A 26,246-nucleotide genomic window follows, 5' to 3' on the forward strand; every position below is an offset into this window, starting at 1 on the left:
TGGGGAATTTCCCGGGGCCAGGACGTCTGCGACGGCAGATATGGTAAGTTGTGTGGGGTTTGGGGGGAGGTCTACGCTACCTTCTAGATACCTCACACGAGTCCTCGTACGACCTCTAAGTGGCGACGAGTTTTATTGGGGCCCCCGTCAAGTCAAGGGAAATTGGTAATTGCACTTGAGGTACGCCTCTGGGCCGCCCCTCACAAGTGAGGGCGATATTTCTGGGTTAGGGATCTTGACACCGGTTACGACCTTGCCGTTGGCCCTTAAACGTTAGGATGTACAATTTCAAAATTTCAAGTAAATGTTTTGCAGGATGTTAGTTCGGCTAGGAGAACCTTTGTATTAGAGACTCTGTTAAGGTTAGCCAAACATCGCAATGTGGTAATGAAATTGTACATAATATGAAACTGTTTATTTCATGTTTTAATTTTGTTTCATATTTTAATAAATACGGCCGGGGGGGTTACTCCCTCCCGTCTTCCAAAGACTTCAGAACTGTTTCCGGTTTCCCATCCTTGGGGATTGTGTTGAGAGGGGGTGGCGGGTATCTCAGCCATATTGGAGTGTGTGTTTAAGTGCATTTTGTAAAAAGTGCTTATAAATAATTTGCTACATTAGGCAGAAAGGGCTGGATCCCTTTCAAGTGTTTATTGAGAAATGTATACAAAGTATGTTCAGTTGAATAGGACAAACGTGTGCGTTTAAAGGTTGGAATTGACTGGAACCCTAAAATGTGGGATGTTCTTTGTTTGACATCTTTGGAAAAAGCACTTGAAATTGTTTGGTTTCTTTGAGAACATGATAAAGTAAAAGGAGCATTTGTAATTGCTTTCCCAGGCAAATTAATAAACTTGGACCTTTTTTGAAAATGCCTGGAAAGAGTTTCTTGTTGTCCTGGTTGTTCTTAATTTGTAAAATGTAACAAATGTAACAAATGTAAAAATATGGTCTGATTAGAAGTACTAGAATGTACATTATTTTAACATAGGAAGTGATTCCACATGAGGTGTGAATTTGTGCTGCACAGACATGCATTTTAAATGTGCACAAGGACAAGTGAAATACAAACTCATGGTCTGACAGGGGGCAGTTTATAGCTTTGAGATAAGAACTGAAGAAAGGGAGACAGAGGTGTATTAGTGTTGAATAAAATATTTAGCTTGTGAATTCTGTTTCATTCTGACAAGAGGTGAAAGGGTTATGAAAAAATGTGAGGTTGTTTTCCATCTCAGACATGAAATGTGTCCTGGGAGTGGATGGTACGTAAAAATCTGGTGCAGGAAGAGAAATGAAATACACAGACAGTGATGGTGAAGTGCTTGCATCTTTGAGTCAGATGTTTAGGAGGCTTGCAGTGAGATCATCCAGTAGCTCTGAGAAGAGGTCAGGCTTTATGTGAAGACTGAGGAGGAATTCCTACGGGAGGGGCCATCCCAGCTCCTTGCCCCAACAGACAGAGATAGCTTCTTTCATATGGATGTTTAGGAGGCTTGCAAATGCGCAGGCTCCCCCCCGCCATGAGGAGAGTCGCAGAGCAGGTAGGAACAGACAAAAGTTGGCAGGCGTGCATGGCCCTTCGGCCTTGGAGGTGATACGGTGGGGACCAGAAAGAAGGCTCAGCTTGTTATTTTTGGCAATAAGCCCAGCAGGGTCCGCAGAAATCTTAGTAAGGCGGTGCAGCGCTTAAGGGGGATTGAGAGACAGCACACAGAGAGCAGCTTCTGATTGTTTGAAAAAATGAAGTAGGAAAAAGGTACAGAGAATAGGAGTTAAAAGGTGTCCTTTTGCCATCCTTGAAACAGATTTGAACATTAGTTGAAGAAATGTATTTTTAAAGCAATTTGAAAACAAGTTCGTTTTTTTTTTTGAAGAGAGAATTACACATGTACTCAAGCCATTTGTTTTGACCAGCTAGGATGAGTCAGATAGTCAGATGTGAAAAAAATGTGAGTTTAGAAAACGTGAGGAAAATGAACAGACCAGTTTTTTTATTTGAGTTAACGATCGCTGTTCGTAGGTATAATTTAAACATGTTGGTGAATAATGAATTGTGTTTTACAGGGAAGAATGTTAACTTAGGAAATGAATGCAGAAATGTTGTTAACTCTGCACAAGCAGTTTGTGTAAAATGGTTTTAAAATGTAGTCACTTTAGAAATGGGACAGTGTATTTTGTGTGTCAGTTCAAAAGAAATGCGTTCTTTATAGTTTTTGTGAGGAATAGGGAAAGGGAAAATGTTTTTAAAAGTTACAGATACTTTTGTGTTATTGCGCATTGACAGATACTGGACAGAGAGTATTACAATGAAATACAATGTGATTTCTCAGGTCCTCATGAAAAGTCCAGGGGTAGAGATTGAGAATATAAGACTCCCCAGAGTGTGCTGACGGAGCATGACTGAACCTTTGATTTCCTCGCAGATGACAAGGCTAAAGTTTTGGAGACATGATTCAGATTTGGTGTGCATACCTAAATACGGGCACCTAGGAGATAAAGATCATACAAGCAGGTGGGCAGAAAAAGGAGGGATTTCCCATAGATGTAATCAGAATTGTGATTCTTATGTGCCAGAATGCACAAGCCAGACAAGTCCCATAGAAAGTGAAATGCTGGTTGAGGAAAGGAAAATTACCGGAGCAGATGAAGTGTTTTGGGTTTCTGCCAATAGATAAAGGGAGCACGTATTCAGCAGTGAGTGGAGAAATAGACAGGAAGGATACTGCTCCAGGCCTTCTTGCTGTGCAGAGAAGAAGAGAGTTTTACTCTCATATCAAGTATTCAGAGGTTAAAGTGTGGGTAGAATTCTCAGGCAATTCTCCAGAGTTAGAGGAGAGCTATGCAGACAGTGATGGAAATATTTTACTTTCAGGCAAGACAGAAAAAGTGTGCTTTTGAATTGTCTTTGTTTTGCAAGAAAAGTGATGCTTGTTTCTCGTTTCAGATTGTCATATTGCGGTGCCTTGGTGTGCGTGGTGCCCCATTCCCGTATGAGTGGGCCCTGTCCCCTCCCCCAAACCCCCCCCCCTCCTCCCCAAGCCTGGAGGAGCTGCCAAACCGGACGGTGGAAGTTGATGTCCTGTAGCTGAGGGAAACTGATGTTCTGTGGCTGACCTGACCAGATGGGGTCCGCCTTTGCTGAATGGACCGGATGGGGTCCTTCTATGCCGAGCAAACTGAACTGATGTGTTGGAGATGGAGATGACGCAACAAGTGAGAAGAGCTGTGTGTCTTTCACACAGAATAACTGTTGGTTTCAACATGGAAAAAGATGAACAACTGAGATGTTGTGCTGCAATTTGAGCAGATATTTTCTGATCTAGAGACTGCACAGAGAGAAACCTTTTGATGATGCTTTTATTTTCAGCGGGCAATTCATAATAGTTTCGCTGCCTTAGCAGTAGAAGTTCATTTATTTTGTGTATCCCGATATGTATGAATTATTTTTGTGCTTTTAAGTGTAGCACCGGAGTTATTGCTTTTACCTTTATTAGGGAAATGCAGCGTTCTTTTAATTATGACATGTAGTTTTAAATGGTTTGATTTCAATTGAGAAATGACATAATTGTGTCTTTCAGTTGAGACTTGCTTTAACCTGATGCTTTTGTGGTTTTACTGAGATTTTCAATCATAGTTGTGTTTATTAGTTGAGAAATGCAGTTTTTCATTGATAGTTATGTCTTTAGTTATGTGAATCAGTTTTTGATATATGTGAATGGTGATGGTCGAGGGTCATGGGGTGGAATGTAATAAATGAGCCACTCTTGTGATTTTGGCACCCTATGATGAACCTCACCACCACCATTTTAATTGACTTTAGTGTGTTCCTTAATGTAGGATGGTCCTGCATTTGCCTGCTTCTCTTCTGTTCTGTAATCTTGCTGTCCTTCAATGGGAGCTGTTACAGAGTGGAACAGTCTTGCCAAGAGCGGAGCGTGTGGGATGTGTATTTGAAAGTGTGCAGTTGTGCAGGAATGTGTATTGCATTGTGCATTGGTGAGTTCTTACTGTTGGCTTTGACCATTTACCTTGCTTTATGGCAGTGCTGACTATTGCCTTTGACATGCTCTCATGTCATCTTGCTTTTCAATTCCATCTTGCTTTGGGCCTTTCTGTGTGCATGGCTTAACTAACTCCATTTTCACGACTGAAGAATTTTTTTGTGCCTGCACAAAGCTGCAGAGCTGAAGAGGGCAAGTTTTGCTTTCCTCCTGTTTTTCACACTTTTCTGACTGGAGAAAACCGGTTCTTACCAGAGGAATGTACATGGTCCGTCTTGAAGCCATAGCAAAGGCCTGATCAACTGATGCCGTGGCCTTCGAGTAGACAGTTGATGGAGTGGGTTAATGAACAATATTTTGTTCAGGCTTGTGAAGTCAGACTTCCATAATGTTTAATAAAACTAATATGTTTTGCTGCATGATATTAAATCAACCTAGAATAAACTGTGCAACATCAACATATGGGACTAACATTATGCTTATTTGTGCAAAATGCTAAAGAAAATAATACAATAATTATTGTCTATTGTCTTTGTCATATACAAACTGTGGCTGTTAAAAAATAATAGCATGTGCTTTTTAAATGTGCTTTTGTCTTGTCTTTTCTGTGACAAATGCAGTTCTAGATCGGATTGGTACATCAAAGGTAATATATGCTGCTTAAATGTGCTTTTGCTAGGTAACATAATTAATGGGTTAACATTTAGCAAAGGGGGTGGGTAACAGAACAAATGCCAATTCTTTAATTAATTGATGTTTTGTGTTTGTTTAAATAATAGTTTTACAAAAGAAGCATAGTGTTGGCTGCAGAAAAATAATGCATTCTGAAAAAGTGGCGCAAGCTAAAGTGGCGCAGTGGCGCAAGCTAAAGTGGCGCAGAAAATTGACGCTTTCTGAAAAGAGGCCTGCTGATGAAAAGCCACCAGAGAAAAACTTATTTTGAAAAAGATGATAAGCCTATAACTTTTATTGTGAAAAGTTTTTGAAAAGAACTGCAAAAGGCGACTCTGTGGAGAGGTTTGTTATTGTGCCACGAGAAGCTCAGAACGGACAGGCTCAAGGCCAGGATGTGAGTCGCGGCATTTTTGTGCACTACATGAACACCTTTGCTACAAAATGTAACAGCCTAAGGAAGTGCCGCCAGGACTCTGTGCATGAACAATGGGTTAGTGAAAAAGCCCGGACCTGAGGTGGAAGATGTCACAATTTATTGTGGTATGAGGTGGTTCAGCCAATGGGGAGCCATAATTCAGCTGTTGGAATGTGAAAATAGTTAGTTTAGCCTAAGTTTTAGGGTATAAGAATTGGCTCAAAGAGCAGACTTTTGCCGACGCTTCTTGATTCCAGAGGGTCGTGTTCTGCTGATCGACGAACGCACGTAAGGAAAGGAGACTTTTAAAAGACTTTGTTTTCAGGCGATGAGGGTAGAGACACGGAAATAGTTAGGGTTTGGAAATGCTCTTTCTGACTTATTTCTGTTAATGATTAATATTTCTTGAATCAAGCTCTCTTTATAAATACTGAATAAACTTTTCTTTAATGACATTTTTCTAATACTTGTTTAATAAAGTTCCAAAGCCTAAGTTTTCATGAATATGTTTGAATAAACTTACTAAATGACAAGCTGGTCTTGTTTATTGTAGATAGTTTAAACAACATATTAGATTCATTCGCCTCATGATTCAGCTGCTCTGTTATTTCTAATGGGCCTGGTATTGAATGGTAAGTATGGTGGTAGATGGTGACATTATTTATGCAGTATTTTGGTATGAGCGCTGGATCACTGATACGGGCGAGGCTTGCTAGAAGCTTTGTTATGTTTGGATTTGTATTAAATAGGGGAGCCTCCACTGGTCTGGTGGAAGTTTGGGAGTTTGGATTCTGAGTGAGGGCAGACGTGTCTATCTCGGATTGAACCCTGATTGCTGAGCTTTGATCCTCTGGCTATGTGAAGACTTCCCCCGCCAGAAGTGGGCAGTGTATGCATCAGGTGATGTATTGAGTTTTGTGGTTATTGCCATTGTGATGTGAGCCAGTGGCTGTGATAGTTTGAGGTGTTTTCTTTGTGGTGTGGGAGGTGCACATCCAGAGTGATTCTCTACTATGTATATGTATATCTTTCTGATCTCTTGCAGGACGTCCAGTGTATCTTATCTTATCTCAGTTATTGCTTGTTTATTGATCAGTATAATTATTGATTCATGATTTAGATTATAAGTACACTCAGTTATTGATTCATGCCTTTAGATTATAAGTTTGCTACATATATTTGAATCTAATGCATTTGGTATCTGAGACAGCCTTTGTTTAGAGAGTATTATGTAATACACCCCAAGCCTTATTCTAAAAGGTCTAGAGTCTTTGTATTTTGTTAAATAAAACTCCTTTTCAAAAGGTGCTGTATGTTTTGTGTTGAAGTCTTGCTGTGCCAGGGGTGGTAAGACGTGCTCAAAAGTGTATATTATTCAAAGGTGCAGTGTTATATTTGCCTCCCAGATGGGAGTGCAGGGGTTGGAAGTGGCTTATTGGTGAGAAGCCACATTCAAAACAGGAGCGCACAAGGCTCCACAGGTGCATTGACCCAAACTTTTGGTCCAGGTTGAAGCTCAATCAGAGTGGCATTCTGATCATACCACCGCTTCATCTCTTCCTGGCTGGATTCCAGATTCGCCTGAGCGAGATCTCTGAATCGCCGAGTCTGGTTCCTGAATGCCAATATGCAATTATATACATCCTGGGGAGGTTTAGTGGGAGATTGCTCCCAGCCTTCCTTGACCAGACTCAAAGGTCCTCTTACTGGGTGTCCATACAAAAGCTCAAAGGGGCTGAACCCTAGGGACTTTTGTGGCACCTCACGGTAGGCAAACAGATGGGATGGCAAGAGGACATCCCACTTACACCTCATTGGTTCCTCAAGACCCATGATCATGCGTTTAAGGGTTTGGTTCAATCTTTCAACCAGCCCATTTCCTTGTGGGTGGTAAGGAGTGATGAACTTGTAGGTAACACCACACTCCTTCCACAGAGACTTCATATAATTAGAAATGAAGTTTGTACCATGGTCAGACACCACCTCTCTGTGGAACCCCACATGGGAGAAGATACCCATTAGTGCACGTCCCACCACGGGGGCCATCAATGTCCTGAGTGGAATGGCTTCCGGGTACCGGGTAGCATGGTCCACCAAGACCAGGATAAACCTGTTGCCCATGGCTGTCTTGGGGTCCAATGGCCCCACAATGTCAATGCCTACCCGTTCAAAGGGGGTACTGACAACAGAGAAAGGTTGGAGAGTGGGCTTGTGCCTCCTTCCGCTTTCCGCACTTGCCAGGCAAGTTTGACAGGTCCTACAATGAGTATCTGAACTCTTTCGCATCTGGGGCCAATAAAAGTGGGAGACAAACCTTTCAAAGGTCTTGTTCTGCCCCAGATGACCAGCTAAAGGAACATCATGAGCCAAACCCAGTAGGAAGGCTCTGAAGCGCTGGGGTACCACCAGCACATGGGCTAACCCAGGCTCCGAAACCTTAGGCTCGCTATACAGGAGACTGTTCTCCCATTAGATGCAATGTGATCCAGACTGATCACCTACTGCATGGTTTGTGGCCTTTTGCCTCAAACCTACAAGCGAAGGGCACTTCTGCTGCTCTTCACAAAATTCGTCCCTGGAGGGACCCCCTTCTTGCTGCCAATGGGTCAGCTCAGGTAGGTTCCCCAGTTCAGAAATTTGCTCCCTTGTAAGTTCCAGGTCATTCCCCTCAAGGTCTGCCTCCTCCTGGTCCGTGGGAACAATGGGGGCTGGTTTCCCTCGCCCCCTACCTCTTCTCTTTAAGGCAGGCCCCTCGGCCATAGTTTCAGGCTCCAGGGTCTCAAACACCCTTAGTTGCCATAGACCGAGTGGTCACACATGCCCACTCAGGTAGACCCAACAGCTCTAAATGCGCCTTCTTCTCTACCTTAACCCAAGGGGAGCTTTCTAAATCATTGCCTAACAGACAATCAACAGGCATGCTGGCCTCACAGCTACTTGAAGAGTACCAGAGACCCCCCCTTCACTCAAAGGGAACTTGAGTCATGGCTCTCAGTGTTGTCAGTGGCAACAACTGGGAAGAATGCATTGGGGAGCACCTGCTCTTCAGATAACAAGTGACACTTGACAGCTATCACACTTGCTCCTGTGTCTCTCAGAGCCTCCACTCTATGGCCATTGATGGTCACCCACTGCCTGTATTTCTTAGTGTTATCAGGCAGCTGAGTTCTAAGGACCATCTCAAAGTCTTCTAATGAGACAAGGGACATTTCTGCAGGACCCTACCCTCCTTGGGCACCTATCTCATCCTCTCCCAGGGCTACACTGGCCATTTGATTGGGTGGTGCATGGTGTGGCACATACTGGCCCTTTTGGGGACACTGGGGATCATAACAATGGTATCCCACCTGCTTACTTTGAAAGCAGGTAACAGGCCGCCTATGAACAGGCTTACCTGTTGGGGATCCTGACTTCTTCTCAGGGGGAGGCTGGGAACCCTTACCTTGGTTCCCTTGGGAATTACTTTGGGGCCCTTTCTGGAACTCCCTCTGTTTACCCTTGTTCCCCCACTCTTCTGCTGGGGACCCTGCCCACCCTTGGCGGAATCTCCCACAAGACCCTGGTACTGACCCAAGGTCCGCCTCTTCAGCAAGCTTTCAAGGGTTAGTCAACTTGCTATCAATAAGGTGCTGGCGTAGCTCTGGGAAACAATTAGCAGACAAGTGTTCTCAAGCAATCAAATCATAGAGCACTTGAAAATTATCCACATTGCTACCCCTCACCCAACCAACCATAGCTCTGTAAAAGAAAGACGCATATTCTACCCAAGTGGTTCCCTTCAACTTCTTACAATTCCTGAACCTCTGTCTACAAAGTTCCATAGTTAACCCATACCTTGTCATCAGAGCTCCTTTCATGTGGGCAAAAGACATCCTATGATCACTGGGCAGGTCTAACAAAGTATCCTTACCTTCAGTTAAAAAGAGGCCCCACAATCCCGCTCCCCAATCTTTCTCAGGGACCCAGTGGGCAAACATTGCTATCTCATAGGCTGCAAACCACTTCCCAATATCTTCACTTTTGAGGAAATCTTTGATGACATCCTTAGGAATATGTACCCTGCCTTCTGAAGGCACAGGTGGTGCGCTGCCACCAGAGGGATTGATTTCTAAGTCCATGGCCTTGATTTCTAGCTCCTTCAACATTCTCTCATGTTCCATTCTCATTCTCTCTCTTTCCAAAGACAACCTGTTATTCTCTGTTTCCCTCTGACTCTCCATCTTAAGCTTAGCTAACTCTAGCTTGAGGGCCCTATTTATATCCCGGTCTTTCAACTCTCTGGGGGACAGGTCTTTGGAAGAGATACTGCTGCCAGGTGGAGAGAGTCCCCTTCCCCTAACTGAAAACACTGGCCTCTCAATGGGCCCATCTGCATTCCCAACTGGCTCCACCACAAGATCAGGGGCATTTCTTGCTTCTACCCAGGCCCTCAGGGCCTTTTGGTAGTCATCCTTTTTAGAAATGCCTGGTGTAGCAACTTTCAATTTCCTGCACAGATATTTGAGCTGTTTCACAGTGTAGGTATCCAACCTCTCTTTCTCAAATTCAAGATCCATAGATGCAACAGATGCTGGTTTACTCATGGTAGTAAAAATTGGGAGTTTTCAGGAAAAACGAACAGTCCAAGGAAAAAGATTCTAAAAAAAGTATCTGGTCGCGTTTGGTCTGCACTGAATAGTAGTGTACACCAATCACTGTATATGAAACTAAAATGCAAAGTCCAAATCCTCACCGCTGACCACTAATGTTAGATCTGGGGGCCTCTAGTTGGCAATGGTATTCACCTTTGTCCAAATAGGGACCCTTACTTCTAAGTCAGGATAAGGGGATTACACTCCTTAATAACCTCTGCTCACCCCCTAGGTAGCTTGGCACGAGCAGACAGGGTTATCTATAAAATAAATAAATGCCACTACATCTCCGAGGCAATGTGTTAAGCATTTGTGAATATACACAGTAATACAGTGAAAACACTACAGATGGATACGACACAGGTTTTATAAAAATAAGTATTCTTTATATAGACTTAACACAAGACCACAAACGACAAAAATACACAATACTACACTTAAGATTGCTTAAAGATGATAAAACGTTGCTTAGTTCAAGTTGATGATCAATGCGACAAAGTTCTCAACAAAGTACCTGGATGCATAACGCAAAGTAAACAAAATGCTCGTAAAAGGGGAGATGCGTCGGTTGCGTGATTCGGGGGAGATGATGCGTCGTGCCTCAAAGCTTGCGCAGAGTAGGGGATGCATTGTGATCCTTACCGGTGCGGAGCTGATGTGTAGATTCTCAGCCTGCGGGCCCGTTGTGGTGCGCAAGATGGCAAATTGATGCGATGCCATGATCCGGTTGCGATGCGAGAAGATGGCGCCCTTGATGTGGCGATGCAATGACGATGCGTAGACGCCCTGGCAGACTTGCGATGACTCTGTACTTTGCAGCCGCGACAGGCCCTGCGAAATGCTTCTCCGGTGATGTGATGTCGACTCTCACGATGGTGTTACGCTTCGCTGATGATGCAACAGCAAGAAGCTTCGATGAACACACGCTTCCATGAAGATGCGGCGAAGGCACGCTTCTCCGGCGATACGATGATTTCAGCTGCGGCGGCGACACTCTTCCTCTCGATGCGTCACGCTTCCAGCTCCCAGCGACACGCAAATGCCTGGAGTCAGAATTCCCAGCAAGGAAATTCAGAGGGGAGCTGGAGATGAAGTCTTCTGTCCCTGAGACTTCAGCAGGAGGCAAGCACAGTTCAAGCCCTTGGAGAATATTCTGTATATAATGAAAGTCCTTAAAAGTTCATTCTTCATTCCTTGGCAATGAAGCAACCACTGCAGGTCAACCCAGCAAACAGCACACTGGCAGAGGGGCAGTAAAACTCCTGCAGCTTCCTTGGTTCTTCTCCTTGGCAAAAGGTTTCTTGTTCCAGAAGTGATCTACATTCTTGAGATCAGGGTCCCAATATTTATACCCCAAAATCCTTTGTTCTCTGAAGGCAGAGAGGCCTCTGCCTAGTCCAAACTAGTTCCTGAGCACTTTGTTTACAAGATTCATTCTCTCCTTTCACAGTGCAGGGCAGAGACATCAGTCAAGCCACAGGAGGTGGAGCTAGTATTGTAGAGGGAAGGCCCAGCCCTACTCAGGTCCCAAGTGCAACTCCTCACTCCCATCTGGATACAGATCTCTCTATTCACCACTGGGCTGCCCCAGCCTGTCTCCTGGAATCCCCCAGTACTGTCACTCACAAACCCAGACAAGGAATACACAAACTAGCAGAGGCAGACCTGGACAGTTAGGCAAGAAAATACCTACTTTCTAAAAGTGGTATTTTAAAACACAGAATATTAAAACCAACTTTACTAAAAGATGTACTTTACCATTCTGAGTTCAGGCATACTAAATTCGAATTTCTACCATGTTCCCCGAGTCAGTTAGTATTATAAGAATGTAATAATCTAACTGCCCCTTCTAGCCTATGGAGAACAGGTAGCCTTCAATGGTGAAAAACGAAAATGGCTGTAATTCACTATTAGGACATGCTACACACATCAGAGCATGTCCTACCTTATACGTACAATGCTCCCTGCCCTTGGGTCTACCATAGGGGTGTCTAATATGAAGCAAAGGGAAGGTTTAGGTACTGGCAAGTGGGTGCACATGGCCAAGTCGACATGGCAGTGCTAGACTGCACACAGGCCTTGCAATGGCGGGCCTGAGACAAGCTTTACATGCTGCTTCTGTGGGTGGCACAACCCGTGCTGCAAGCCCACCAGCAGCATTTGGTTTACAAGCCCTGGGAACACATGGTGCACTGTACTAGGGCTGACAGGTAAATCAAATAACCCTATCATGGAATCACCAATTAGTACATTAATTTAATATAGGGAGCACTTGCACTGTAGCACTGATTAGCAGTGGCACAGCGCCCAAAGCATAAAACCAGCAAAAACATATCAAAACAGAGGAGGGAATCCATATAAATGGAAGGGAGACTCACGCCAATGATGCCAGGTCTAACAGCCCCCAATACTGGTTATTAGTAACTCAGGACATTGATCTGTTCTCTGGTCTAAATTTGGTACGATGGTGTAGAAAAAGTCTGAATTATCAAAATTATCCTGTCCTGTTTAAGATAAAACAATCCAGCTCTGTATTTGATCACAGAATTATGCTTTTCTTTTGGTATGTGGGTATTCCCCTCCCTTCTTTGTAGACTCCCCTAGACAACAGTCACTCCTGTCCTTCAACAGCTCCAGACACATTTAATTTGCTCCATTGCTCTACAGAAAATAATTCTATACCTGACTTAAAGGAGCAACGTCCAAGTGTCCAAGTCCTCTTCTTTTTTTCTGGAAAGTCTCCTTATTTTTATAACCTGTTTTCACAGAGGCAAAGTGAATGCCATTTGGATGTGCTCCGGCCAAGTTCTAGGCTGAAACTGATTGTAGAGAACACACAGTGTCTCCAGAAGCTAACCCACCCCACTGGTTAAGGGCTGACTACTTCCTCACTCATGTCAATTATGGATTCTTGGGGAGCATCTTTTTCACAGAATCCCTACATGTGAGGTCTAACAGAACTTCGTGTGAGAAGCAGGCCTGAGAAGAGTATGTGGAGTTCCACTACAGGGAACTCAGTAAAGTGACCAAAAAACTCTGCTGCGCTACGCGGAGTTCCACAAGCGATTGAGTGCGTTTGCTCATGCCATTCGCATTGATTTTCAGGGCCGGGTGTCTGTACAATCAGCACGAACGGCACCATGTGCAGCGAAAGAGGGTGCTGCTCCATTTCTTGCCGCTCTAGTAGATTTTGTCAAGGCGAACGGAAGGTTTCTTAACGTGAACGGTCACAAAATCTCGATGGGAGGTGGATTTTCCTCACTCGCACTCGCCAGCTTGATGTAGCTGAGCGCGAGGGAGGAAAAAACTCTGCTCAGCAGAGTGTCGTTTTTCGGAACACCGCCTACTCCACGGAGCACGGAGTGTGGAAAACTCTGCAGACTCCGTGAACGGAGCGGAGTTCACTACCCAGGCCTAGTGTGGATTGTTTCTCTCTGAAGATTAGAGATGTCCTCAATGAGATAAGTACATCATCAGCTCAGCCAGGACCAGCCTGCCTGCCCATAGAGACCATGGAAGCTGCCTTATTGAGGACCTGCCGCATTGATGCCCATGTCTGGCAAACAATTTTCTCATGACCAAATGAGCTTTCGTACCTCTTGAGCCACTATCTCGTGTGCTTAGCAGAAAATTTCTATCTTTCTGATCAGGCTTTTACTCTGTGTTTCCCTGCTTCAGTGCTCAGTGAAGCAGGAGGAGATAACTGCTAATAACGTTAATGTCCCTCAGCATGGTGTCTGTGTTATGATAACCTATGTACTATAACAAGTGACTATCGACTTTGTTGGCTTGTACAAAAATCTAAGGTGTCCCCATATCCTCAACCAATCAGAGATTTAGGATCCTCCAGTGACAGAATATTGCATCACACCTGGTAGATCTTGAGACATGGCACATGCATCACGCGATTTTGGAATCGCAAACGGTGCGAATCGCAAAAATCGTCCGTTTGCGATTCCGAAATTACTTTTTGGGATGCATCATTTATTTTTCATGTATCGCAATTTAAGAATTCACAATTTTTTTGCGATTTCTCAAATTGCTATAGCATTTAAGAAATCACAAAATTTGCGATTTCTTAAATGCTATGCATGATTAATTTTAATTTGCGAATTCGCAATTTTGAAGGGAAAAATTACCATGAAGTAAACCTTCATGGTAATTTGCGAAAAGTTTAAAAAAAGTAAATAAATGTATTTTTGACACTTACATGTTAAACATACACATGCCCTTGGGACATATGTGTGAGTAAAATTTACTTACGTGACATTCCAGAGGTGCAGGGGGGGGGTCCTTTGGACCCCCCTGCACCCTTGAAACTGCATTCTCATTTTGCGATTCCTTAATTGTGAATTCGCAAAATGAAAATGCCTTCCCATTGATTCCTATGGGCCTCTATAGGAATCAATGTAAAGCGATTCCTTATTTGCGATTCGCAATTAAGGAATCGCAAATAAGGAAAAATAAGGAATCGCTAAAAAATTTGCGATTTTTTGATGCATTGCCGTTTGCGATTCCTTAATTGCGATTCCTTAATTTTCGCAATTAAGGAATCGCAAACTGCACCAATGATGCACGTACCTGTAGTCTACTAATGTCAACCCCATCACCATTTCCACTGACCACATAATTTCTGGGAGCCCATGAACCTTTTTGGAATGCAATATAATCTTCAGCTTCACTACTCGTATGACAACAGTTTAGATCATGCTTTTTCTTTTAATCCCTAATGAAGTTTTGTGAGAATTGTTTAAGGTGTGAGGCTTTTGAACGGATGTATGACATTACAACGCATGCTTTTACCACGCATGCCTTTATAACGCGGTTTTTACAACGAAAACCTTTATAACGCATAGCGCTTTGGGGTGCTGGATAGTGAATAGTTTAATTTACTATTCCAACTCCAGTCCCCGTGGACACTAGGGAAGGTGTTGGATAGTAAATTAAACTTATTCCCTATCCTAGCGCGCCCCCCCAGCGCAATGCGTTGTAATGGTTTTTATTGTAAAAGTTGCGTCGTAAAGGCACTGCGTGGTAAAAGTTGCGTTGTAAAAGATGCTTCCCCTTATGAACGTGCACTTTTTACATAATTGAGGAACATGCATAAGCATGTACCATCCAACATCTAGAAACTCTAACACTGCAGAAAACTTTGTGACATCACTTTCATGCAAGGTATTGTATATAAGTATTCGAAAAAGAATGAGCAGAGCCCTCATTGCAGATATAGCCAGTAATTGTTCACTTGTTTGGTGCATGCCATCATTTAGGAAATTCATGGTTTCTAATTTTTGTATGGGCAAGAAAAATAATAGACTTGCCATCGGCTCCTGAAGTCTTATTATTTTAATTAATTAATTTTACACAGAATCCTCTCACTTTCAGCTTCAGTCATCTAAATTTTTTAGTGTTTAACTATGTCCATCCTTCAGCCCAGAAAGTCATTTAACAAAACAATCGTACATTTCCATTACCAATGGCAGGACGTTCATCTTGAATATGGATTTGAATGCATATTTAGGATACAACTGAGGGCGCATGAATTTAAACTCCTTCCACAAAGTCGGCAGAAGTCAGGAAACTTCACCCTTCCTTAAGGCACCAAAGCAGAGTCACACCTTGTTCCTCCTCCTTTCTCTGACTGTTCCTACAAGCCACACTGCCACTTTGCTTTGGTGCCTTTATGAAGGGTGAAGTTTCCTGACTTCTGCCGACTTTGCAGAAGAAGTTTAAATTCATGTATCGAAAAACGGGTTCATTTAGATAGAAATCAATTCGGATTATTAAAGAGAATCCCCAACCATTGTGTTACGTTTTAAATTCTGAGTTTGTGCTTCTCCAGACCAAGCACTTTTAAAGTATACTGTCTACAAGTATGGATGACATGTGACTCCTACACTTTGTCGTTCTCTGTCTTATGTACCATTATCCATACACTGATTTACAAATCTAGGATTGATTGTCTATGTGTAGTGTGTGTGATGTAAATTGCACTGACACCCTACACTGGTATGAGTGGTGCTATAAAACTAATGTAACTCGTCTGAGAGAGAGTGGTTATGGAGACTTGAGGGGCACTGTTAACAGGTGGTATTGAGGGAATCTGTGATGGTCGCTGGAGGGTGCCAACAAACATTGGCACCTTGGGCGCCACCAGCACTAAAGCCAGGCCTGGGTCTGAACTTTCACCATGGAGCTATTAAAGATGTTCTACTCACCAGCACAGTTATGGTGATGTGCGGAGGTGTGGAACAGTCAAAATGACGACCACTGCCATGCCGACAGTTAGACCCTGACTGCGGCAGAATCCTGCTGAGAGGGGGCCTGTAGTGGAGCAGATCGCCATTACTCCTCACAAGAACCACTGATGTCACTGACACTGCATAAATGGCTCCGATACATTTAACCTCATCGCTGCTAAAGGAATTCTCCTCCTGTGCTGGCCCCGATTTAAATGGGTGTGGTTGTGACGGAACCATTCCGTCATCAGCACAGCCCAACTGTGACTGATGACGGAATGGTTCCGTCACAAGCATCGAAGGGGTTAAGTGACTCCCCTAAACTTTCCCCAGAAAAAGAACAAAATTAAGGTAGTCATCTTAGAATCTAAGGGCCCGATGTAGGAGCCCTAATACCGGTCGGAAACGGTCGATTTCGGCCGTTTCCGACCGGTATTAGGGTTTTCTAATGTAGGAGCATGCTTTACAGAATCGGCATTTTACCGAATCTGTATTTACAGATTCGGTAAAATTACCGAATCGGTAAATACAGACTCGGTAAAAATACCGATTCTGTAAAAGCACATGTAGGTAGCACATCTTTGAGTGCTGCAGGCCTTTCAGATTCGGTATTTTACCACCCAATCCAATTGGGTGGTAAAATACCGAATCCAGGTGTGCATGCACATCTGTGCATGCACACCTGTGCAATGTGACACACAGACATGCCCTAAGGGCATGTCTGTGTGCCACTTGGCACACAAGTCCGGAATTGGGATGCCAGAGGGTGTCAAAGTGACACCCCCTGCACCCTTGCAAAAATCAGAATTTACCGAATCGGTAAATACCGATTCGGTATTCACCATTGATTCCTATGGACTTCAAGGCCCATAGGAATCAATGGGGGATACCGATTCTGTATTTACCGAATCGGTAAATACCTACATGTGCCCCCTTCTATTTTACCACTTCTTAAATACCGAATCGGTAAAATTCGGTATTTTAGAAGTGGTAAAATAGAATTACCTACATCTAGCCCTAAGACCTAACTTAGGTTTTGGCGGTCCACCTGCTCAATTTAGAGTCATGTTTCCAACGGCGGCACCACAGCTGACTCTACCAGTGGAAGCCCTACACCGACAGCCTGACTTAGTTGGGGCTGTTTTCTTTTTAGGACTTCTAGGAAGAGCCTGCCAGCCCATAGTAGAAAAAATAAAAACTATCCCACACCCTTGGAGAGAACTCCAAGTATGTCAGGGTGTTTTGGAGTTTGAGTATGAATTTCTTTTTTTTTTTAAAGGTTTTCTGAGCAGCCACAGTAAACATGGCAGCCGCTCAGCAAACTTTCAGTGCCTTTAGAGCAACAGCCGTGGAAGCCAGAGTATTCTCTGCAAGGCCGTGAAAATCTCTAAATATGCTGGGCAGTAGTCCGGCCCATAATGACAGATGGCAGGCTGCCTGCCAAACTCTAAATCAGGCCCTTAATTTGATTAGAGGCAGGCAACACTAGGTCCCTCTAAACAATATACACAAGATACAGGTGGCAAAACATTCATTTCGTGCCCAAACAATTATGTTGTAAGCATTGTGGCAAATGAAACCATAATGGCATTTCAGTGAACCATTTACAATAAATGGAAACAATTATACGTGTCTGGCCTTTCCAATTTAATTTCACGTTGTAATGCCTGAAACACCTGAACAAAGATTTCAATCCAACATTTCCATTTCCATGTGACACAAAAATATTACATTTGCCTCTCCCCTGCCTGTACTTAATCTCTGCACTGATTACACAATCAAAATAACATCAGTTTCTGGGCTAAGCGGGATCTTCTAGACTACTCGATATTTGAATATTATTACATTTTACTATCACCACAAACTTAACACAATAATGAAATTGCCAATCTGCATTTTTCCACTAACTTGACATTTATCCATCACTGACTCACCGATAAATTACTTTTCACAAGCCATCATCTTCAAACTGGTTCCTCAATACATTTCTATCATTTACTGGGATAAAAAAAAAAAGAAATAAGAGGAGGTTTACCGATGATCCTTAAAAATAATGTACATTGCTAAAAAGTGAAGACCTCAACGATTTCTTTTTCTAATCCTTTAAATACAATGTTCATCTAAATTCCACAATCAAAACCATCTAACTCCAATATCATACCTTTCTCCAGTCCTGTGTTTCCTGCATGGCCCAATGTAGTTTTCCCTACGGTAGCCTAGCTGTGCACATTGTAGGACCCATTTTTCCTCTGCAAACAATACTAAATAAGCATGTTTGTTTTTTTGCCACATTGTACTTTCACACAGAACCTGTATATGCTTTTGCACTGTGTTATTTTCCTGGGATTTAGTCAGAACACCATAGACAAGGTCAAACAACAATGTCACTTGTTATTCTTTTTGGGACATCACTAAGCTAAATGCTCGCATTGACTGCACTCGCCCAGCTCTTTAGCGCTAGATACATTATTTGAAGCTCGTTTTAAAACGCTGACGGAGACGCTTTATTTGAAGGGCTCCTAGCGGTTTTAATTCACTTTCACCTTTATTTTACCTCACAAATGTATTTTTGATTGCTAAACTTACTTTGCGTTATGTTGGGCGTGTCCCCGGTCCACCTCTGATTGTTCAGCTTGTGTGGAGGGACAGAGCGCCGTACCAGGAAGTGTGTTACTCCACTTCCGGTCTTCGCCGAGGTTAGCAGTCTAGCTGCTCGCCACCACCGGCATATAAACCCCAGATTGTATTTGCTCGTGGATTCTTTTTGGGACATCACTAAGCTAAATGCTCGCATTGACTGCACTCGCACAGCTCTTTAGCGCTAGATACATTATTTGAAGCTCGTTTTAAAACGCTGAAGGAGACGCTTTATTTGAAGGGCTCCTAGCGGTTTTAATTCACTTTCATCTTTATTTTACCTCACAAATGTATTTTTGATTGCTAAACTTACTTTGTGTTATGTTGGGCGTGTCCCCGGTCCACCACTGATTGTTCAGCTTGCGTGGAGGGACATAGCGCCGTACCAGGAAGTGTGTTACTCCACTTCCGGTCTTCGCCGACGTTAGCAGTCTAGCTGCTCGCCACCACCGGCATATAAACCTAATGCCCCCTCTGACGCGCAGCAGACGAGTGCAGCGGGAGCGCCGCAGGCGCGACGAAGGCGTGCCTAAGGCAAGCCCGTCTGCACCCGTCCGCGCCTGTACCGGGCCCAGGGCCAGTCCCCCTGGTCCTGGGCATACTGATGCCTACTGTACCCCCTTGCGCTATTCCTCCTCTCAGCTGAGGGAACTTAATACACCTACTACCAACACGCGGTGTTGACACCTGTCCCCTCCTAGCTGCCTTGTGTCCACCCCTGCCCCATGTCCAGGCTGTAATTACACTCTCCCTTGTCCTTTGCCTTCCGCCTATACCATCAGCTCCACATTAAGCGCTATTTTCGCTCGGCGCTTATTAATGCCCGCTCCCTCCCGAAACACAGCCTGGAAATTAGGGAATTCATTGCAAACCAAGCGCTGGACATCTTGTTTGTAACTGAATCCTGGGGAGATGCTGCTTCCGGCCCGGATTTCTGTTCAGCCACCCCGGAAGGCTTCTGTGTGGTAAGACGGGACAGAACCACGGGGAGAGGAGGTGGCTTAGCCATAGCCATCATCCATAAATCGATTTTTCACTCTAAAATCAAACCCATTTATTGACTGGATTGTGAAGCCTGTACCTTTTCCACCACTCTCAATTAAAATCAAGTTTTTAAAGGCATCCTTGTATACCGTCCCCCTGGCCCGCACACTCGTTTCCTTTCGGCCCTTGATGAATTTTCTGAACTCTCCTTAGGTCAGCCTGACTATACCATCTTGGGGGACTTCAATTTTCATCGGGAAGTCGCAGGGGACAAAGACACCACTCAACTTATTGCTGACCAATCAGCGGTAGGATTACAGCAGTTAGTGGCAGCCCCTACTCATCAAGCAGGACATACGCTTGATGGTTTGTTCACCAATAATCCTAGTATTACATTGTCCACAGTTGTTCCCGTAGTATGGTCGGCCCACTTTGCAGTCATTTTCACCATCCTGGGTCATAACCCCAACCCTCCTCAGGTCACAGCTCGTATCCCTATCAGTACCAGAGCCTGGAAAAACCTGGACTACCCTCTCTTATCAAATATCTTGGCTGGATCTCCTTACGAGGCGTCACCTCACCCCAGCCTACTGTCCAGCAGGTACCAGGAGTGGATTTTGGATGCAATTAATCAAGTAGCCCCAGCCAAAACCATCATCTCTAACCAGGCTACGCCATCTGCCCAATGGTTCACGGAGGATCTTCGACTACAACAACAGTATTGTAGGAATTTAGAAAGGTGCTGGCCTTTCGGACAAGCAAACCTACAAAGATGTGCTAGCGCTATATAATAAATCTATTATTAAACACAAAAGCGCTTTCTTTCTGGCCCAGATTGAGTCCGCCCAGAACTCCGCACGAAAGCTATTCCAAGTAGTCGATTCTCTCTCTAACCCTCTGACAGGGCCTCCCATTGAGCCATCTCAAGAGCTTTGTAATGCCGTAGCGACTTTTTTCTCCACCAAGGTCACCAATATTTACTCATCTTTCTCCTCCCTTAAACGCTCGAAGTGCCCTGACCCCCCTCCTTTGTTCTCTTTACCCACATCCACTTTTTCCAAATTTCATATGGTTTCTACTGAACAGATCAGTAAGCTTATTACCTCTATTAAGTCCGGGTCTCCGTTAGACCCTTGCCCTCCTTCTATACTGAGTGCTCTCACGGAGGTTATAAAGTCCCCGCTCACAGACTTATGTAATTCCATCTTCCAGACGGCATCTATCCAGAAATTTGGAAAAAGGCACCCCGCTGACTCAGCCAGTTACAGACCCATTGCCTGCCTCCCATTCCCGGCCAAAATATTTGAAGCAGGCATGAACCAACAGCTTTCGGGGTTCATCGATCACCATCAACTTCTAGATGACACCCAGTTCGGGTTTAGGAAGGGCCACGGCACAGAAACAGCTTTGATAAAGGCCTCTGACGAGATTAGGACTATAATGGACCAGGGTGGGGCGGCGGTCCTTATACTCCTAGATCTGTCCGCTGCCTTTGACACGGTCGATCATTCCATCTTGATCGACCGTGTCACATCCCTGGGGGTGACCCATCTTGCCAGGGACCTCATTACGTAGTTTCTGGCTAACCATACGCAAGCGGTGAAATTGGGCACTTTCTATTCGCCCACTTTCACCCTTCCGTGTGGGTTGCCCCAGGGCTCCTCGTTAAGCCCCACATTATTTAATATGTATGTGGTGGATTTGGCGAGGGTAATAAAAGCACACGGACTGCGCTTAACCACCTATGCGGAGGAAACCCAATTGGTGTTGGCGGTGCATAAAAATGGAACAGCTGTTGCTGCTAGATTCCAGGAGGGGATGTTGGCCATTAGTTCATGTATGTCGAGTAACAGCTTGAAATTAAACTCCGACAAGACCGAGATGATGACCTTTGGCAACCTTTCGCCGGAATGGTCTCCCACCTGGTGGCCCAGTGAAATGGGCTCACCTCCCACTCCGGATGCCAGGGTCAGAAACCTCTGTGTCATGCTCGATGACAAGCTGTTATTCAAGCACCATGTGAATGCAGTGGTTGCATCCTCCTTCTATATGCTGAGGAAGATTAAGAAGCTGTTGCCATATCTCCCTCCAGCTGCAGGAAAAACTCTGATCACCACCCTCGTTTTTTCTAAGATGGACTATGGCAATGCTCTCTTCCTCAACACGCAAGAACAGGTCCTAACCAAACTGCAATCTATTCAAAATGCGGCAGCCAGAATCTTGCTCGGCATCTCCAGTCACCGCCCCACCTCCTCAGTCATACGTCAACTGCATTGGCTAAGAGTCAAGAGTCGGATTAAATTTAAAGCACTCTGTATCGCCTACAAGGCCCTCCATGACTCAGGACCCAGGTTCCTCAGAGATGCTTTTCGGACCTATGCCCCTAAAAGATCACTTCGCTCATCCTGCACCTTCCTCCTCCCTGTCCCACGTACCAGAACCACCACCTGGGGAGATAGACGGCTGGGGGACCTGGGTATAGGCGGAACTGTGCTGAGATGGCTCTCTTCTTACTTAGGTGACTGCACACAGCAGGTATACACCCCTACCTTTTCCTCCTCCGCTAGACCACTCAAATGGGGAGTTCCACAGGGCTCATCCCTGAGCCCGCTTTTGTTTAATGTTTATTTTACCCCTTTGGCCAAACTGATTGCACAAACTGGGATCAAATCCATTTCCTATGCTGACGACATTCAGCTACTTTTCACTTTTGATACCCCCTCCGCCTCTGCCTTCGACCCCCTGAAATCCTGTCTCAGAGACATCTCTAGCTGGATGGACTCTAACTCCCTCCGACTCAACGCAGGAAAGACGGAGATCCTGTTTTTTAATTCACCATCCCCTTTAGATTCCAATTTGTGGTGGCCAGATGATCTGAGCCAAGCCCCCACGCCTGAAGACTCGGTGAGAAACCTGGGAGTGCGCTGGGACAATCATCTTAGTTTTAATGCCCAGGTTCAAACAGTAGCAGCATCCTGTTTTGCTAAGATCAAGACTATCAAACGGCTTATTAACTATCTGCCGTTGGACTGCCGTAAGACTGTGGTACAAGCACTGATAATATCTCACCTCGATTACTACAACGCATTATACCTTGGTATCTCAGCAGGCCTATGTCACAAATTACAGACTGTCCAGAATGCTGCTGCTCGGCTAGTGGAGAGAATTCCAGCTAGACATCACACCTCCCCTCACCTCCGTAAACTTCATTGGCTTCCCATAGCCAAGAGATGTATATTTAAGGCCATGATTCTGGCTTTTCGTGCCTCTAAGGGCAATGGCTCAGCCCATCTGAAAAGTACTCTGAGGCCGTATGTAAACACCAGGACATTACGTTCAAACTCCCTTCTTCTCCTGGAAACCCCAAGATTCAAACGCACTCGCGCAGAAGGGAAAACATTCGAGGTTTGCGCCACTCAGTGTTGGAACAAGCTTCCGGTTGCCTTACGTGCCTGTCAAACAGAATCGGCATTCCGAAAGTCTCTGAAGACTCATCTCTTCCCCACATAATGCCTTCTTCTGCTCCGATCCTCTCAGTTCCCTGATCTATCAGCGCCGGGACGCCCCTTTGGGGCAGCTGTGCGCTTTACAAAATACACAAATAAATAATAAATAAATAGATGCTTCCTAGTAGCAACCCCCAGGCTGTGGAACTCTCTCCCGTTGTCCATCAAAACCAGTCCCACTCTCATCATGTTCCGTAAACTTCTGAAAACCTGGTTATTCAATCAATGATTCATTTGGCTGCTCTTTGTCCCAGGAAGTTCTATATGCGCCGAGACACCCCTGGGTAGTTGTCCGCAATAAAAATCCCAAAATCATAAACATAAACATTCTTTCTGGCTAGGCACTAGCACCTTGAAATAACACCAGAATGCAGTTGTTGTTTATGTGCACCCTTGTCCTATCATATAAATGAGCACATGAGCCAAAAACACACACATGGAAGGAGAGTTCTGAGACAAGAGCACTCTATCTACTGAGATGTAGTGCATCTATCTGTATATGCTAAGGTACGGGTTCTGACAGTAATTCGAGAGATCTTTTATATATATTCATCAGGATTTAGTATCAGGGAAGGGGGGTTAGGTTAGTTTGTCCTATAAAATGATAGGGCTTTTCATGTTCTATGGATTATTAACCATGCTAACAGTATTCTTATTATGCATTTTTTTCTAATTGTGGCACGTATACTGCATTTCAGAGCACAATAGTTTAAATAAATGTTCTAAACTTCCTTTGTGTCTCCTGGTTATCTTATTGTGGACAAGTACGAGTGAGGAGAACCAACAGGTGTGGCCTGCCACCACAATCCCTGAGAGGGTCGAGAGGGTTGTGTTCTGGGGTGTCAATTCACCTGTTTCTCTGCTAAGGTTACGAGGGCATGTGAGGCAGTATAGCTAGTCGGACTCGGACTCAGATACTGAAATTGTATGGTAACTCAGTCCCTACATGCCGGTGTTCTATGGTTCCAGGCATAGTTCTGTTCCAGAGCAGAATCCCTGCCACACAAAATACTTCATTTCACAAATTGTCTTGTTGAATGTCTCTTTGGATAGATGATTGAAAATAAAGTGTTGTACTCCGAAAGTAGTTTTCTTGATGACTTCAACATTAATTTATTTACACCCTGACTTGTTGGGCACAAATTGTCTTCAGAAGCACTTTGAATTTGATAAACTTTCACTTTACTCCCTCATAAAAAGCTGCAAACATCCTAAACTTGATTATCTCTCACCCAAGCAACCTATACATCATGCAGCCTATAAAGGGAAACTGGTGCAATCCTCCCCTTCTGCCATTCAACATATAACTGGACCATCTAGCTTGCATTGTCCACATCATTCCCAAAATCTGAAAATTACCTCTAAAAGCCTATTTTCCTCTAGTTAAAAAAATCAAAACCATAATTCCTGTAAACTTTGAAGTAAAAGAATCCAATACAGTATTCCATTCCACACTCCACAAATCACCTTCTTAGGAATCCATAATAGTTCGTCATAAGGGTCAACCTAAGAAAAACAAAGCATAGGTAGTACTCTGAAAAGCTCTTCACAACCACTCTCCTGACTACAACTTGCAAGAACATTTACTAAAGCAGAACATTTCAAAACAAACCCTCTTTCTTTCAAAATGAAGTTCAGGATGAGTCAACACCTTTTAAAATAATCAGAGACTATGTCAAACCAGAAATCAATCCTACTCTGAATAATGCATCAAATGATAATATAAAAAAGCATCATATAATACATCAATGTCACAGTGGAAACCTACACTTGTTAACCTCAGCCGTCTAAACTCAAACATGAATGGTTAAAATGCACTCCATTATACAAAGAGAATCTATGAAAATGTATGGGGGCGTCAACCCCTCTGTGCACCACCTGGATACTCTACCATCTACCCTCCGCCCTTACTTTCTTTTAATAAACTCTCCACTAGCCCATGGATCTATTCCGACTTTTAAACATTAGTGAACAAACTGCACACATAAAAAAATCTCAACTGCTGAAGATGTCATGACCAATATCCATCTTTCATGTCATGTCCTCTTCCAAGGAAAGACCATTAAGAAAACAATAGCTTTTCATTGCGTCTTCTTAATCTGTACAAGGATCTGCTGTGTCCCTAGTGGAAGGGATGAGGGCTTTCCATCTTTCAGTATGTAGTTGGCATGCAATAATGCTCGAGAACTTAAAACATTATCATCATCAGCCTCATCAACGATGTTTGGAACATATACAGTCACTTTCGATGTAACTCCTCATTCCCAACCTCTGTGAGATATATTACTTACTCCTTATACCAGACACCTTAACTACATCTGTTCCAACAAGCCTATCATGTCTAAAAACCTGTGACTTTCTAATTAATTTTAATGGAGTAACGGCCTCAGGATTCAGTCTACCTACCCATCTCAACTTCGATGTGCGCATCAAGCATGAACTCAGCACACTGTCAACTCCACAAGCAAAAACTAATACAACAATTTCTTCCTCAATTGATTGTCAGTCATGCACACTTTGGCATCAACTACAGGAATGTCCTTGGTTAGGCCTTTCCAGATCTACCTTGGTTCCTTCAATCCACTGGCAAATGCACTAGAAGTTAAAAAGAATTCAAGCAAATTATCTGATGTATATCTCAAACTGTTGTAGGGAGAAGAAAATTGACATGCCATCAGAGACCTTCAAAAGCAAACAGGAAGAAAGATGATACCTCCTCAACGCAACTGTGTTCATTCTCTATGTCAATGACTTGCTATTACTAAACAAATAACAGGCTTCCTACGCATTAGGTTAGAAAAGCCTCTAGTAGCAGATGTGCTGGTCAACAGTCACCTGCAAGTGGAAGTCTCAGTACAATGTAATTGTCTGGGAACAATATTGCAAGGCACAGCCTTTGGAGGAAAACCTAAAAAAAGGTCGAAAAAGTGGCCTTATAAAAAGAATCAAATAACATAAACAAGTATAAATACTTAACTGCTAGTCTTGAGGTTTACAAAAAGCCCATATGAAAGGTCCAATCTAGCATCAAGAATACATCAAGAAAAGGAATTACATGTATATTACTTTAGAGGAGTGTGAGTTCTAACTTCTAAGTAAAACAGTGCTGGTGCTGAAAATGGAAAAACATTCCTGCCAACACAATATCCCGGGGGATG

Source organism: Lissotriton vulgaris, chromosome 1_1 (genome assembly GCF_964263255.1).
Source record: "Lissotriton vulgaris chromosome 1_1, aLisVul1.2, whole genome shotgun sequence".
NCBI classification, from domain to species: Eukaryota; Metazoa; Chordata; class Amphibia; order Caudata; family Salamandridae; genus Lissotriton; species Lissotriton vulgaris.